General features: G+C 47.1%; 1 protein-coding gene across 1 annotated transcript in view; it reads right to left on the bottom strand.

Annotated features, from left to right (window-relative positions):
- PCGF3 (polycomb group ring finger 3) overlaps positions 1–17,864 on the bottom strand; it is a 120,499-nt gene that overhangs the window by 32,051 nt on the left and 70,584 nt on the right. Inside the window, exon 2 of the mRNA XM_054987320.1 lies at positions 1,231–1,273. The gene's annotated coding sequence lies outside the window, so the exon portion shown is untranslated. The remainder of the gene's footprint in view (positions 1–1,230; positions 1,274–17,864) is intronic.

Below are 17,864 nucleotides of genomic sequence, written 5' to 3'. Positions count from 1 at the left end.
GCCTTTAAAGGCCAAAGCCAACACCTTGCTCAGGAGCACAGCACTTGCTAGCCAGTGTAATTGCTCCAAACAGCTGGACTTAATCAGCAGCTTATGAAGGTCAGGCCACTATCAAGATTGGTGGGCAGATTTTGCCCACTATAAAGTTTCCCCCAAGTGCACCCATTTACTTACATACAAGAGAATAACACAGGTTATTCAGAAACACCACTGGGCTACAGCTTTGTCTGTTTCGTATCCCTTGGGGTTCTGTTTCTTGGTCACATCAGAAATGATGATGGAATGATGGGAGAGCAGGATTGAAATTTGGAGACTGGTTCTGACATGGATGGGTTAGTGTCTTTATTCTGAAGCTGACCATTCCTATTGGGACGTCTGGCTACTCCCAGTAAAACTTCAAACTTAACTAGAAAAAAAAACTCGGCAGCATTCCCAAATATTAAGACTCGTGTCAACATTTTCTTGTGTCCAGAGTATGAATGCTTGCCACTAAGAGGGATTTCCCTAGCTTTAGGTAGAAGGATGGATCAGCTGGAAAATCTCAAGCATTTTGCATGCATAATTTAAAAAGATCACAGAGATCTTCAACAGCATTTTGTGGAAGAGTGCCAAGAGGCTGCCGATGAAGCACAATTCCAGTTGATACGTGGCTGCCATGCCATAGCATTGGAGGCGGATACAAAACCAGGTTACACTGGACCTGATGTTTGTGTTAAAACAGGCTCTACCTGGTGAGTCTGCAGCAGCGCTTTTCTTTAAAGTGACTACCAACAGAAATAAGTCTCTCTCATGGAAAGAGAGAAAAAAACCTCATCTTGATTAGACCTCCAAAAGGACTGGTTTTGGTTGAGTTAAATCTGCTTTCTGTTTCATATGTCACTGGTTTGAAACAAGACAACACCTATTCTCTTTCCAAACATTTCCAGTGACACGTGGTTAAAGACAATGTGGTGTAGTGATTGATCTAGGACTGGGGAAACGAACTCCAATATACACTCAGCCATGAAGATTACTTATAGTACAATCCTAAGCAGAGTTACTCCAGTCTAAGCCCATTCACTGTTAGTGAATTGGGGCCAGTTACTATCTTTCAGACTCATCTATCCTCACAAGATTGTTGTCAGGATAATGTTAAGAAATACACTGCCCCGAGCTCCTTGGAGAAAAGGAAGGACAGAAATGCGAGAGAAAGATGGTAGACAGACAGTAATATTTTGCTAGGAGGGATACCTCTTAAAGCTGCATTTCTTTTCAGAGTCTGCCATCCAGAGACCTGAAAAGATAGGAAAAAACCTGAAAGTTAACACGACAATTGCCAAAGGGACATTATTCTCAGTGAATTCAACAATTAAAATTACCGAACTCAATGAATTTGAAGGTGATACTGACATTTAAAATGGTGAACACTGCCAAAACCAGAAGAAAAGTTAAATGTATGAAGCTAATAAAGGGACAGCTAATTGAAATCCACCTGAGATGTCATTCTTCCCTGCCACCACAGGGCAACAGGAATGGGAAGTTTTGCTAATCTTCTACAGTTAACATTCAAGAGTGTCAGAATAAAAATCAAGCTGAACTTATGCTAACAGAAGGCCAAAGGTTTCCCACTTGAAGTAGAGGAGGCTATCCTGAAAGCCCTCTTTCTCAACTTGTCTTGACCTGTTTGATGTATGCAGCTGCCGCACACAGAGATAAATCAATAGTCTCTCACTACCATCAATAAGAAATGGCCTCTCTTCAGCCAGGGCTGTTTATTCATTACCCGCTCCCCAAGGTTGTTTCCAGGTGGGGGGGGGGAAACAGTTCCCCTCTGACTTGTGCACTTGTCATTGAAATCTTCTAAATGCAACTCTGTTGTCAAGCTACACACCCTTTCTGTCTCATATCCTTTTCCGCCAACCACCAAACCTATTTCATTTTTTAAAAGCACCCCCCCCCGCGCCCAAATGCTCATGGAATGGGCCCCATTTATAACAAAGTAAGTTTTTTTCCAACTGTTTTCTTACCAGAAAAGGCATCAATTTTCTTGCTTTAGTAACAAAAGAAATTATGATCCCGAGAGTCAAACTACTCCACTATGAATGTTAGTTTTTTTTACTACAGATGTCAGTTTGGTGGTTTGCTTGTCTCACTAAAATAATGTACAATTAAAATAAAGGGACCCTGACCTAGATAGCCCAGGTGAGCCTGATCTCATCAGATCTCAGAAGCTAAGCTGGGTCAGCTTTGATTAGTAATGAGATGGGAGACCTCCAACAAAGACCTGGGCTGCAGAGGCAGACAACAGCATACCACCTCTGTTAGTCACTTGCCTTGAGAACCCCACCAGGGGTCACCATAAGTCAGTTTAGACTTGAGGGCATTCTCCACCACCAAAGTAAAGGTACAGCAAACCACTGCTACTAGATTTGTAAAGAACAATGATCAAATATCACTTGATTGTCCTGTGGAAAATGTTCTAACAACCTTCAGAGATAAATGATCCCTGCAAGTTAAATTAAGAAAAATCAGGTGTGTTGTCAAGGTTAATTCAGGACAAATCTTCCAGTTAACAACTTCCACCTTTCTGCCAAGTAACTCTGATAAACCTACTTGGGTCAGAAGAAGAATGCAGTCCACGGGGACCTTAAGTCATCTGTTCTTTCCGCAAAAAAGTACTGCCAAACTTGTCGGCTCTCATATGACCCCTCCATGTACTCTTTCGCTCCAATATGGCATCTATAGGTACATATTAAAGCGCAACCTAGAACTGTAATGTGTGTATGTGATAAACAAATATTTCAAACCATGTTCATCATGCTGGCATGCTCACCAAAAATTTTATACTACTAGCCAAGTTTATGCCATTGCAACTCTGTTTGCTAATGTGTAACTGCCATCTCTTTTTCCCCAAGACTTGGAAAAAAGTACAAAATACGATGACACAGGTCTGAGATACCTTCCCCATGCAAGAATGTCAAAAGCCAACTATGGTCCCTTGTATATATGGTTTTTAAAAGAGCATAAAACTCTCACAGCTGCTTTGTGAATATACCCCACCCCCTTGCTGGGGGGAAGGGGATACTCTACATTGATTAAGCCATTAATAGAAGGATTTTTATGCACCTTTGCAGATAACCCTACGAATTAAGCTGTAGTTATCCTAGAAGAAAAACCAGTTCACACCATAAGCTTCGGAAAGTTTCACTTACTTTGTGGTTTGTATTATTCACTACTCAGAGATAAAAATGGTTAAAACTGAACAGACAGCCACAAGTGACAAATTAAGCATCATTCATTCTAACACACTAGTTATTACATAATCACGTGCCACTTCTTCCACCTTCCTCCCCCGCTTCATTTAGTGAACAGATGGTGCCAAGAGAATGAATCAGAGCAGTCTTGTTAATGAAATTGTACACTGAATCCAGGCCCATTGGTGCTAAACTTGCAAAAGTGGCAAACAATGAAAAGGGAGAAGGAGCTGCACTCTTCAGAGCTGCCCTTGCCTCCTATGCAGCAGATTCCCCCATGCCATGCACATCACTGGCATGAACCTATCGTGATTTTCAAGGTGAGAGTAGAAACAAATCCACATGAAGTTCTATTGCAATGAATGATGACCACAAAAGCTTTGCATCTTGAGATGTGCAACTCATTGTGCCGTTGCTTCAAAACTAGCAAACCACAAGCATAAGGAAGGCAATGTGCAATGAAACATAACCTTAAAGGAAAATTATACAAATCGAATTTATATTCAACCATTATTAAAGTGCAATATGCCCAGTGTAAATACAAATTGATACGAAAATAATTACATAAATACCACATACAACAAATGAAACCGTCCGTAATGCATATGAACAAACCAACTGCTGCATAAATATAGGTATATAAATATTTCTCTATGTGTAGACCATGTCACAATCAAAAGTCCTTTGTAGAACAGCCACGGCAAACCGTCCCTGCAGAGTAGACAACGGGTCTACGCCGGCCTCTTGGCTACCCGTTGGGTATTTACACTGGGCACATTGCACTTTAATAATGGTTAAATATAAATTCGATTTGTATAACTTTCCTTTAAGGTTATGTTTCATTGCACATTGCCTTCCTTATGCTTGTGGTTTGCTAGTTAGCCAAGTGGAGGCACCCCTTGTTTTGGTTGCTTCAAAACTAACAGGCAAACAGTCCTGGTTGTAGATTTCCAGTACCCAAAAATGAGAATATCTCATAGATTCTTGACAGAAAGGTGGCATTATAGAATTACAGAAAGGTTCTTTGAAAGTGCATGATTCTATAGAACTGAGACGTATGATTTCCAAACAGCCTCAACTCTTTCAATGTAAAGAGATCTCGTGATTAGACATGGGCATGATCCCAAAAAAAATTCCGATCTAGCCGTTCGTGGATCTGGGCTGGCGCCGAACGCAGGTAGCCGATTCTAACCGACCAAGTCTCGTTTCCGGTCTGGAATTGGGAATCAGGGAGGCCAAAGTGGGAGGGCCCCTCTGTTTCCAGAGATATAGGAATGGTGGTTGGTGGCAGCCGCCGCCAGGCCCGGCAGGCAGGGGGAGGCGGCGATGAGCTGCCTCCCCTCAGGGAGGGAGGGGACATTCACACACACACACACACACACACACACAGAGTAGAGGGGGGGAGTTTTTAACCCGGCAACGAGCCGCCTCCCCTCAGGGAGGGGACATTCCCAAGGCCGGATCTACGGTTGCCAGCGCCCAGGGCAACCGTAGTCAGGCTCTTGTGCGCATGCACGCATGAGCGCCTGGGTCGCCCCCCCCCCCCGCCCACGCAGCAAGCCGGCTGTCCCAGTGCGCTGCGGAGCTGGCGGCAACGCGAGTGGCTTGGAGGCCACCCGCGCCGTTCACCTGCCCCGTAAGACAAGGGGCGGCCGGCTTGCCCACGCGCCCCTTGTCCTGGGGAAAGACGAACGGCGCGAGTGGCCTCCCAGCCACCTGCGCTGCCTTTTGCTTTTCCCGCAAGCCGGCCGCCCCTTGTCCTGGGGAAAGGTGAATGGTGCAGGCGGCCTCCCAGCCTCCTGCGCTGCCTTTTGCCTTCCCTTTGTGCTCATGGCTTCAGAACACCCCCTTCCCCCTCCTTCCCCTGGGTTGCTGCTCCGTGGTTGGAAGGAAGCCTGCAAATCAAGGAAAGCTGGGCTTACAGCTTTCGAGGGCGACAGAAGGAGGGCAAACACAGCTCATTCCCCTGACTCCGTTGCCCCGGAAATAAATTATTGGTGCCAGAGTGTCTGCAATTCCGAACAGAAACTGACCAATCTGATCAAGTCCTGAACAAGCAAACTCCCGACCGCTGGATCGGATGCCGTGGATGGAACCGATTAGCTGAGTCACGATGGCGCAAACGCCAAAATCGGGTTTTTTTTTAAATCGTAATTCAGATCGGGCTCATCTCTACTCATGATGCTTGGACTTGATTGTTAAGAAAGTTTTAGAAGGTTCTCTTAGGAAAAGCTGTCACACAGTTCCTATTGTAACAAATTCTGTGTCTGATGCGGGGTTGATTTAAAGCTAGATGCTAGGCCTGTGAAATGCTCTCATTTGATATATTGGTATATTGTTTAAAAGGCTCATAAATCCATGCACTGACCCCCCCCTTACATAATATTTGCACATCATTACAACTTGAACCAGCTCGTAGATTGCTGGTGTCCCTGCTACTTGCATTGGGATTAACAGCTGCATTAAGAGCCCTTTCAAACAGGTCCTTAAGCACTAATAATGTGTCCAGAGCCTTATTTAAATTGTTTGAGTGTGAAGAAGGTGGGGCAGTTTTCCAGTGTGCTTCAGCATTAGACTAGCAGCAAAAAGCAAAGCAGCATTACTGGAGCAGAAATCATGAGCTTTATTCCGCAATCAAGGGCAGAACCAGAGCAGTGTACATCCAATTTGCTGAGGCTTCAAGCTAGTCCTCCCTTAGTATATCCCTCAAGCTACATGTTTTCCTAGCACCTATTCTGTATTTCTGTTAGGAAGCCTCCATCTACCAGATACCTAGACATCAACAAAGAGGAAGCACTTAAGAGTGCCAGTTCTGCAGCCAAAGCAACAGCCATCACAAAAAGAAACCAACTGAATTTACTTCTGGAAATTTACCAATATTATTTTTAAAACAGAATTGTTTTCCGCCTGTTACAGTGTCCCACCACACTTATAAAAACCTTCCCCCCAAAAGTAATGGACAGAAAACAAATTTTAAATACTCAACATCATCAAAATGCTAGAAGGGGTTAAACATGAAAAAGAGGTGGGGAAAAGCTTTACAGGTAACAATTTTATTTTTGAACTTGCAAGGAAAATAGCTGGGGGGGGGAGGAGAAGCATGTCTATGAGACAAAGCAGAATTCCAGCAATAGAGTTATATTATGTACACAGATGCAGATAAGCCAAGCCCAAAGCATGTAAAAGCTTTAAAAGCAGGCACAGCCATCTTGAAATCAATCTGAAATTTGCCAGCAACCAATGTAAAGGGAAGGCAACAGATGTATTGTACCCATTTCAAATATGCCACTGTGTTTTTGAATCAACTGTTCATTTTTCAAAAATGGAAACATAAAATCAGGCAGTACCTTGTCCTTATCAGGATAAAAAGGCTCTAAGTCAAATGGCAAGTCCCTGCAGTCTGATTGTATGCAGGCTAAGGGCCTACACAAGTGTTTTGGTATAGTTATTGAGCTTTGCCCAATCTTTACTAGTGCTGTTTTATGGAAAGTTCGACTTCAGTGCTTGAGGATGGAGAAATCAGAGCTGGGGCTAGAAATCTGGAACGTCTCAAATGCCAGAACACCAAGAACCATACAACAATGTACAACATTTGTCAAGCAAAGGATTCAAGACATCAAACTTCAACACCATTTAAGTTTTGCTGCAAAATACCATCACTTTAGGAACAAGAAATTGGTGTTAAATTGTTTAGCTAATTTATAGATTCTAGGGATGTGCACCCAAAAAATATTCGTGTTTCCCGCTTCGGGTTTACCCAAAGTGGGAAAAAGCTTTGGGAAAAGCCCTGAAATCCGAAGCTGCATGCCGCTTCAGATTAGGGTTTCCAAGTCGCTTCGGTATGCTCCAGAAAGATTCGGAGCATACTGAAGTGATGGGGGAGGGGGAAGGGGGGAGGGGGGAGGCCCACCCCCTTAAACTCCCACCCCACCTTTAAACCCCACCCCCACCCCCCTTACTTGGTCCAGCGGAAGCCTGGAGCGGCCCAACGCTGCGCTGGCCAACTGGCCGGTGGGGAAGATCTTCCCTGCTGTTGTCGCTGTGCAGCCGTGGCCAGCTGGCAGAGAGGGCCTTCCCTGCCGCTGTCGCCATGTTGGCGTGCAGCTACAGGTGGCACGGCCAGCTGGCAGAGAGAGCCTTCCCTGTTGCAGGCGCCACAACCGGCGCAGCTTGCTGGCAGAGAGGGCCACCACTGCCGCCAGAGGCCAGCGGACAGGAGAGAGGCTGTTTCTTCCAGCGGTAAGTGGGGGTGGGGACAAGTGGGGGTGGGAAATGAGTAAATTTAAAGAGCCCTGCCTTTAAACTTAATCCCCGGAGGCCCCAAAGCTTCCCAAAGCATTACAAATACTTTTGAAATCCCAAAGCTTTCTGGATCGGGCCCAATTTGGGTATTTTACACGAATCAGATACCCGAAGCGCACACCCCTAATAGATTCTCAATCATAGAATCATAGTGTTGGAAGGGGCCATACAGACCATCTAGTCCAACCTGCCCAGTGCAGGATCAGCCTAAAGCATCTCTGACGAATATTCATCCAGCCTATTCTTGAAAACTGCCAGTGAGGGGGAGCTCACCACCTCCCTAGGCAGCTGGTTCCACTTTTGAACTACTCTGACCATGAAAAAGTTCTTCCTAATATCCAGCCGGTACCTTTGTGCATGTAATTTAAGCCCATTGCTTCAGGTACTACCCTCTGCTGCCAACTGGAACAGCTCCTTGCCCTCCTCCAAATGACAGCCTTTCAAATATTTAAAGAGAGCAATCATGTCCCCCCTCAATCTCCTCTTCTCCAAACTAAACATTCCCAAGGCCCTCAGCCTTTCCTCATACGGCTCAGTCTCCAGACCCCTGATCATCCTCGTCATTCTCCTCTGCACCCTCTCGATTTTGTCCACATCTTTTTTGAAGTGAGGCCTCTAGAATAGGGATGTGCGTTTCGGCATTCAGAATGCCGAAAGAATGCCGAAACAAAAGTGTTTCGGCTTCTTTCAGGGAATGCCGAAACGTTTCGGGGAATCCCGAAACGTTTCGGGTAGCCGAAAGAAAAAAGCCGAAACGTTTCGGGATTCTTTCGTCTTTCATTCGGCTTTTCAATGGGAAAATGCCTCCGTCTTCCCGGACGTCTGGGGGAGGCATCTTCCCACCGAATAAGCCCAAAATTGGTGGGGACCTTCCTCTAACCCTTCTCTAACAACCACCCAAGTTTCAGACAGATTGGACTTTGGGGGGCCATGTTATGGCCCCCCAAAGCAGGTCCCCCCATCCTCCCATAAAGGAGCATCTTCTTCATTATTTCCTATGGGGAAAAAATGAAGAAGCAGGCTTCCTTTGCCAGGGGTGGCATTTTGCATGCAAAATGCCCCCTTACCCTCAGGGGCCCTTCTCCCACCCCTCCTCCCACCCCCCACCAAGGCTCAGCCTGCTCCCACTTGGGGGGGCCATTTCATGGCCTCCCCAAGTAGGTGCTCTAATCTCTACCACTGACAGCTGGGGGAGGCTTGTGTTGCCAGGGGTGGCATTTTGCATGCAAAATGCCCCCCAACCCTCTGGGGCCCTTCTCCCACCCCTCCTCCCACCCCCCACCAAGGCTCAGCCTGCTCCCACTTGGGGGGGCCATTTCATGGCCTCCCCAAGTAGGTGCTCTAATCTCTACCACTGACAGCTGGGGGAGGCTTGTGTTGCCAGGGGTGGCATTTTGCATGCAAAATGCCCCCCAGCCCTCTGGGGCCCTTCTCCCACCCTTCCTCCCACCCCACACCAAGGCTCAGCCTGCTCCCACTTGGGGGGGCCATTTCATGGCCTCCCCAAGTAGGTCCTCTCAGCCCCTAAATTCCACCCCTTACAGCTCCACACAAACCCAATTCCCCCCAGCTGCCACACACAGACCCAAATCCCCACATTAGCCCCTCACAGACCCAAATCCACCCCCACCTGCCCCACACCCATAACCCCAGGAACAGGCTGGCAAAGGCCAGCCCTCTCCCTTTGTTCCCTATGCTGGGAACTTCTAAACTCTCTTTCCCTGGGCAATTCTGCACAGCCCAGGGGTGCCACAATGGTGGGCACACTTCTGAGTGCCAGCTGGTCCCTGTGAAAGAGCACCTGAACCACAGACACCCTCCCTCAAATTCCCCCACCACCTACAGAGATGGCTGGCCAGCCAGCCCCATTGTTCCCTATGATGGGAACCAACTGCACAACAAAGAATAAAACAAGAACAACACAAAATAAAGTTTTTTAAAAATTATTTTCTCCCTTCCAAAGTACAAGTAGGCAAAGCATTATGACACATAACACCAGCAGTCCCCCACACAGAAAAATAACACAACTCACTTAACATCAGAGAATCACAAAGCACGATTCCTGTCAAAAACACTTTATTTCTTGAACAGCTTTAGGCTACACAGCAGGGGGGGAACACCAAAGGGCATGGCAGCAGTATCTTACACAAAAATAACACAACTCACTTAACATCAGAGAATCACAAAAGCACAATTCCTGTCAAAAACACTTTATTTCTTGAACAGCTTTAGGCTACACAGCAGGGGGGGAACACCAAAGGGCATGGAAGCAGTATCTTACACAAAAATAACACAACTCACTTAACATCAGAGAATCACAAAAACACAATTCCTGGCAAAAACACTTTATTTCTTGAACAGCTTTAGGTTACACAGTAGGAGGGCACAAAAGGGCATGATAGCAATGTACTACAAAAAATAATACAACCCACTTCACCGTTTTTGACAGCAATTGTGTTTGTGTGATTCTCTGATGTGAAGTGAGTTGTGTTATTTTTGTGTAGTACACTGCTTTCCTGCTCTGTGGTGCCTTCCTACTGTGTAACCTAAAGCAGTTACAGAAATAAAGTGCTTTTGACAGCAATTTTTTGGGGTGATTCTTTAATGTGAAGTGAGTTGTGTTATTTTTGTGTAAGATACTGCTTCCATGCCCTTTGGTGTCCCCCCCCTGCTGTGTAGCCTAAAGCTGTTCAAGAAATAAAGTGTTTTTGACAGGAATTGTGCTTTTGTGATTCTCTGATGTTAAGTGAGTTGTGTTATTTTTGTGTAAGATACTGCTGCCAAGCCCTTTGGTGTTCCCCCCTGCTGTGTAACCTAAAGCTGTTCAAGAAATAAAGTGTTTTTGACAGGAATCGTGCTTTGTGATTCTCTGATGTTAAGTGAGTTGTGTTATTTTTCTGTGTGGGGGACTGCTGGTGTAATGTGTCATAATGCTTTGCCTACTTGTACTTTGGAAGGGAGAAAATAATTTTTTAAAAACTTTATTTTGTGTTGTTCTTGTTTTATTCTTTGTTGTGCAGTTGGTTCCCATCATAGGGAACAATGGGGCTGGCTGGCCAGCTATCTCTGTAGGTGGTGGGGGAATTTGAGGGAGGGTGTCTGTGGTTCAGGTGTTCTTTCACAGGGACCAGCTGGCACTCAGAAGTGTGCCCACCATTGTGGCACCCCTGGGCTGTGCAGAATTGCCCAGGGAAAGAGAGTTTAGAAGTTCCCAGCATAGGGAACAAAGGGAGAGGGCTGGCCTTTGCCAGCCTGTTCCTGGGGTTATGGGTGTGGGGCAGGTGGGGGTGGATTTGGGTCTGTGAGGGGCTAATGTGGGGATTTGGGTCTGTGTGCGGCAGCTGGGGGGGAATTGGGTTTGTGTGGGGCTGTAAGGGGTGGACTTTAGGGGCTGAGAGGACCTACTTGGGGAGGCCATGAAATGGCCCCCCCAAGTGGGAGCAGTCTGAGCCTTGGTGTGGGGTGGGAGGAAGGGTGGGAGAAGGGCCCCAGAGGGCTGGGGGGCATTTTGCATGCAAAATGCCACCCCTGGCAACACAAGCCTCCCCCAGCTGTCAGTGGTAGAGATTAGAGCACCTACTTGGGGAGGCCATGAAATGGCCCCCCCAAGTGGGAGCAGGCTGAGCCTTGGTGGGGGGTGGGAGGAGGGGTGGGAGAAGGGCCCCAGAGGGTTGGGGGGCATTTTGCATGCAAAATGCCACCCCTGGCAACACAAGCCTCCCCCAGCTGTCAGTGGTAGAGATTAGAGCACCTACTTGGGGAGGCCATGAAATGGCCCCCCCAAGTGGGAGCAGGCTGAGCCTTGGTGGGGGGTGGGAGGAGGGGTGGGAGAAGGGCCCCTGAGGGTAAGGGGGCATTTTGCATGCAAAATGCCACCCCTGGCAAAGGAAGCCTGCTTCTTCATTTTTTCCCCATAGGAAATAATGAAGAAGATGCTCCTTTATGGGAGGATGGGGGGACCTGCTTTGGGGGGCCATAACATGGCCCCCCAAAGTCCAATCTGTCTGAAACTTGGGTGGTTGTTAGAGAAGGGTTAGAGGAAGGTCCCCACCAATTTTGGGCTTATTCGGTGGGAAAATGCCTCCTCCAGGCATCCTGGAAGACGGAGGCATTTTCCCATAGAAAAAAGCCGAAAGAATGCCGAAATAATGCCGAAAGAATCCCGAATCCCGAATCCCGAAAGAGATTCTTGTTTCGGCTTTCAGCTTTAACGATAGAGAATTTTCTTTCGGCTTTCTACTTTCGGCTATAGCCGAAAATTTTTGGCTTGCACACCCCTACTCTAGAACTGCACACAATACTCCAGGTGCAGCCTGACAAGGGCAGTATAGAGAGGGGCTATGACCTCTTGCGATTTCGACGCTATGGCCCCTTTGATACAACCCAAGATTGAATTAGCCTTGTTTGCCACCACATCACACTGACTGCTCATATTTAGTTTACAGTCCACTCTTACTCCAAGATCTCTTTCACATATACTACTGCCCAGAAGTGAATCCCCCATCCAGTATTTGTCCTTCCCATTTTTGTGGCCCAGATGTAATACTGTGCACTTGTCTTTGTTGAATTGCACCCTATTCGTAGCTGCCCACTTCTCCAGGGTATTCAGGTCTTGTTGAATTTTAATTCTATCTTCTTGGGTGTTTGCTACTCCTCCCAATTTGGTATCATCAGCAAATTTAATGAGCAGCCCTTCCACTCCTTCCTCCAGATCATTGATAAAAATATTGAAATACTGAGCCCTGCGGCACCCCCTGGACACGTCCCTCCAATCTGATGAAATGCCGTTGACCACCACTCTTTGGGTGCGGTCCTCTAACCAGTTCCCTATCCACCGAACTGTCCTATAGTCCAGTCCACAGTCTGCTCATCAGAATGTCATGGGGGACCTTATCAAAAGCTTTACTGAAATCCAGATGAATCACGTCAACAGAGTTCCCCCGATACAGTAAGCTGGTCATTCGATCAAAGAAGGAAACCAGGTTGGTCTGGCAAGATCTGTTAGGGACAAAACCATGCTGACTTCCCCGGATCACTGAGCGGTCCTTCAGATGCTTACTGATTGATCACTTTAAAATCTGTTCTAATATCTTCCCAGCAACAGAAGTCAAACTGACCGGCCTGTAGTTCCCGGGTCATCCTTCTTCCCTTTCTTAAAGATTGGGATAACATTCGCTCTTCTTCAATCTTGTGACAGGATAGCTTTCACTCTGGCAGTCTCAATGTTCTTCTGTTGACTTTATTAAAAATGAGATATTGTGGTATGCCAATTCATGATTATTTAGGCACTTGGATCTCTGCAAATTCCTCCCTGGTCAGGCACACCATCTCTGGCATGGAAAGTGGAGTGGGGCCCCAACGAGTATTCCATATGTGATTTTGGCATTCTTCCGCCAGGAAGTATAAGCGCCCTGCCTTCCATTGTACATATGGATCATGGTCAAATAGCTATTGGACACCCAACACCACTGGAAAGTTGGCAGTGGGGCTGATGATAAAGGTTCTCTCTTACCAATGGCTTCCCATTCCCACTGGGGTTAACTCAGTCTCATAGATACACAAGGGTTCCTTTCACAGGGGAACCATCCATTTGCTCAAACTGGAGTGGCTCTGACAATTTCACCAGATCCAGTCCCAAACTGGCAGCTAGAGCAGGGGAAAGTGGTCTCGACTGCATCCAGAGTCAATCAGGGCTCAAACTCTGATATGAGTTCCCCACCTTGGATGCATTTGGGTGACGAGGATAAAAAAAAAAGCTCCTTTTGGTCTCACCATAGGCAGCGGCACCGATGTTTCTTGGACCCGCTGGCTGGTGCCCTTCACAGCAGGCCTCCACCGTTTCTCATCACCTTCTCTTCTTCCTCGCTGTTGCCATTCCTGGAGTTCTTGGGCTCTAGGTTTACCCTAGCTGCCACCTTCTCACTGCTCGACGGCACTGCCCCTCTCCTTTTGAGACAGCTTGTCCTGCTCAGGCTCTGGGATTGCTTCCACTGGCGCCTTTCTTCCACTAGGGCATTTAGCTGCAAAGTGGCCAGATCCACAGCACTTTAAACAGTGCCCTTGTTCCAGGCTCCTTTCCTTCTCAGCTGAGTGCAGCAGTGCTCTCCCTCTCGAGTTGTAGCCCCCTCGGATCTCTGTGGCTCCCCAAGGCTGTCCAGCTTGATGCTGAAGTCAGAGCAGCTTCACTACTTGTTCCTGATTCTCAATCTCACACACCAACTGGATCCACCCTAGCAGGATACGTGGATCATCCTCGATCACTGCTTTAGCTACTAAATCCGGGTTTAATCCAGCACAGAAAAATTCCACTTTCACTGATTCGGTCCAGTCTGGAATTTTAGCAGCACATACTCTAAATTCAGTTGCAAATTTACACACAGGCCACTTCCCTTACTGCATGCACTTCAACTTAGTTCTTGCCCTCTCCCCCTCCAGGGGATCTTCGTATTGCACTCGCAATGCAAGTATAAAAGCTCCCACACTCTGGAGCTCCGGAGCTTTACTGATTCCCCAGAACCCACCCTAGCCTGGACCCTAAATAGCTCACCTGGCTTGCTTCATCAGGGAAAGTAACTCCCCACTCTCGCAGGAACTCGGCTGCTTGCACTAAAAAGTATCCCAACTCCTCTGAGTCTCCTTCAAAGCGGGCTTCTAATTTCCTCTGCCTCCACAACTGCTGAGGCAGCGGCTGTGCCGGTCCTGGGTGAACAGGTTGTGCAGGCAGTCCCAATGGCACCTGCCCACCTAGTAGAGGCTGGAGAAGCAGTGCCGAGCCGGGATGAGTGGGTTATGCTGGCAATTCCAACGGTACCTGTCTGCCTAGCACTGGCTAGGACGGCGGCACCAGGCCGGGGTGAGCAGCTTGTGTGGGTAGCCCCACTAGGACCAACCCGTCCGGCAGCAGCCGCAGCAGCGGTCCATCAAGGGTTCCTTGTCTGTGGGTGGAGGGAGGAACAGTTGCTGGCTGGCCAGGTTCCCCAGCTGCTCTGGTTGTAAGGTCGCCTGCAACGCCTCCTGAACATTCCGTAAGAAGGTGTGAATGTCACATCGCATCTCCCCCATCTGGGCCCTGAGCTGTTGTACTTCCCCTGTAGTAGTCGCTCTTAACTGGCCCCTCTCCTCCAGCTCTCCGTCAAGCCCCAAAGGGAACATCTCCCACGGAAGCAAGCTCTGTATAAACAGTTAGTTGTAGATTTTCCAGGCTGTATGGTCGTGGTCTTGGCATTGTAGTTCCTGACGTTTCGCCAGCAGCTGTGACTGGCATCTTCAGAGGTGTTGCACCGAAAGACAGAGATCTCTCACATTGACACTGAGAGATCTTTCTTTTGCTGCTACACCTCTGAAGATGCCAGCCACAGCTGCTGGCGAAATGTCAGGAACTACAATGCCAAGACCACATCCATACAACCCGGAAAATTTACAACTAATGTTCTCCGGCCATGAAAGCCTTCGACAATATATCTGTCTAAACAGTCGGCTTCTTTGTCACTCCTGCAGATCTGAGGCTGCGGGAGAGTCCCCGTTCGACTGAGCACTTCTGTCCTGCAGTTCTGGGATATCAGCTGCTGCTAGCCACCTTTTAATCACTTCTAGGTCTGCATACAGGCAGAGTTGGGCTTCCATAACCCTGTACACATCGTCGTGCTACTCCGTCAACTCGCCGACTCTTCTGCCATGTTGGAGAACTCTTCTGAAGATTCCTCCTCAGAGTCTGTCAGGTCTGAACAGCTTTCCTCAGCCGATGGAAGTTCCTCCGGTTCCTTCCAATGCATCTGCGTTGGGCCCACACTCTTCTGCAGGGTCTTTTGATCCAAGCTCGTTCTCTGGAAGCCTCCCAAGACTGGTATCCTCTCCTCTTCCAGTCAAAGCTCAGGTAGCAGGATTCAACAGGCACTGGGGTTCAGGTACTCAGAGGTTGAGAAAATAAAAAGTTGATTTCTGACAACTGTAATGATCTGCCCAGACACTTTTCAAAAGTCTCCACAGGGTTTGTAAAGCTTTATTGAAAGAGTCTAGTATCATGATCTTACAATGGTCATCCTACGATGGTCATTATCAGGAATAAAGCACCACAAAAGCATATATACATATATCATACCCAGGCTAGTATTTCTCCCCCCACCCCTTTTCTGCTGGGAACTATCTGCACAAGGGAGGATAAAGCCTCCAAGGCCACATAGACTCCTTTCCCAGTGCTAGGAACAGTCTAGTGAAATAGTCAGTTCACGGGAGAAGCTGCAAGACATAACACTGGAACATTCCTCCCCCCCGCCCCGCATAGGAATGGCAGATGCTAGCATCCTGACAGTAATAAATGATTGACAGATTTATTACTTGCACTAGGCTCAGATATGGAGATCACTGAACATCCTGCCCCTATCAACCATCCCCCCAGCTTTAGTTACATCACTTGGTTTACCACAAAGATAAAATCAGAATCATCCTGAGCATGAAGCCCATCAGGGAGGGAGGACAGAATACATATAGTAAGGGGACAATAAAACTTTATGCTCAGAGCTTCATGCTTAACCATTTATTTCATAGTGTGATGAAAAGCACTTTGAAAACTGAATCCAACCAATCTAAAATCCTCTCTTCTGCCAGCTACAAAGCAGATTGGTGTTCTCTCTCATCATTGCTTTCATCATAAAGACTAGAGTTTTTTATCCTTGGCATCTCCAGTTTTAACAGGTCACTGAAAGTAGGCAAGGAAAAGCTGTCACTTAAGACTCTGGAGAGATACTGCCCATCAGACTAGAAGAACTAGATGAGGAAGACCAAGGCACAGCTTCATAAAGCAGAGTGTACAATATGCAAGTTAGCACACTGAGCCAGGCAAGGAGAATTGAGAACTAGTGACAATCTCAGCTTTCATTCAAACAGGAATTTTCAGCTTTCATGCCTGCGGACAAGTTCATGAAAATATATCAGAACTGCTATTCTAAGCCACCTGTTATTCTAAGGTTCCTGGAATAACTAGTCCGGCAACACAGTTTTGTCTGGCATCTGCACACCTTTATTTTTTCATATGCTTTTATTTTTATTTTTATCCCATTTTTTCTCCCCAATGGGACCCAAAGTTACTTAGATCATCATTCTCCCCTACTACATTTTCTCATAACAACCATTCTGTGAAGTAGCTTAAACTGAGAGAATGCAACTGGCCCAAGGTCACCCAGCACCCTTCCACGGTAGAGTGGGGATTGGGACCGATGTATCCCAGGATCCTAGTCTGACACTCTATCCACTATGTCACACCAACTAAGTCCTAGAGCAGTGGAAGGATAACCAAAGGGTCCTGTTTTGCATCCCTCCCTCCCCAAAGTGTGATAAATTCCAGAGCCAACCATGTTACTCTGCAGCAGGAAACCCAAAAAGGAATCTTGTAGGTCTTTTAAGACCCTAAGGTGCCATGAGACTCCTCTTGTGTTTGCACTTGAAGTGTGCAAGAGACTGTCAGGGTGACAGCAGAGGGGACAATACCAAGATGGGATTTCATTTACAGTAACAGATTTCAAGACATCATCAACCTGGCCAGGCATCCCAGCAGCTTGATCAAGGAGATCCTTGCCCTTTCAGCTTAGGAAATTGCTCCTTGTTGTCAGTTCTAGGAACGGCAGTCCATGGCAGATAGACCCCCCCAAACCCGTCACAGCAAGTACTCCAGTGCATTGGTTGAAAAGGTTTTTATTCAGAGAACCATTAAGTTCATCGGTACATCCATAGATAGAAAAGGCTGGCAGGAATGAGTATACAAGCAAAGACACTATTGATATAGAGAGTACTATTCCCCCCCCTTGCTTGAAGCAGGTTGCATTTAGGCATGAAAATGCATGAGAACACAATAGCTTAGTCTGGATAGCAACGACAGAAGATTACAAAAAATCAAAGACCAGCGCTGCATATTTTCAGAGATAACAGGCTGGTTACTTTCCCTGTGATGTCAGCATTAGTACTTTCGTTTTCAGGCAGATCAAGAATGGCCTGACTATGCGGTTATGTTACAAAGCACAATATGTGAGCATGGCATGAAATCATGCAGTAGATCAATACAGTGAACAGATCGGATCAATACATTAGATCAGAGAACACATCAATGGCATGGGTGTGTGCACACAAACCCTACTGGGATGGATCCAGTTAGCATGCAAGGTCGAAAATAGGGACCAAGTAGTGAAACTTGTGCGAATGCAACAACAGGTGGGGGCGAGGAAGCCAACTGCAGGAGGGAGAGGATGCAGCCATCCAGGGCCAAAACCTCCTCACCTAGGGACTGAACAAGAGTTACAATGGAAACAAGGACTATGCTTGCAGTGTGGGGGCATAGGA

Source organism: Eublepharis macularius, chromosome 8 (assembly GCF_028583425.1).
Source record: "Eublepharis macularius isolate TG4126 chromosome 8, MPM_Emac_v1.0, whole genome shotgun sequence".
NCBI classification, from domain to species: Eukaryota; Metazoa; Chordata; class Lepidosauria; order Squamata; family Eublepharidae; genus Eublepharis; species Eublepharis macularius.
Note: the sequence above shows the minus strand (reverse complement) of the source record. Positions and strands in the feature narration are given on the sequence as shown.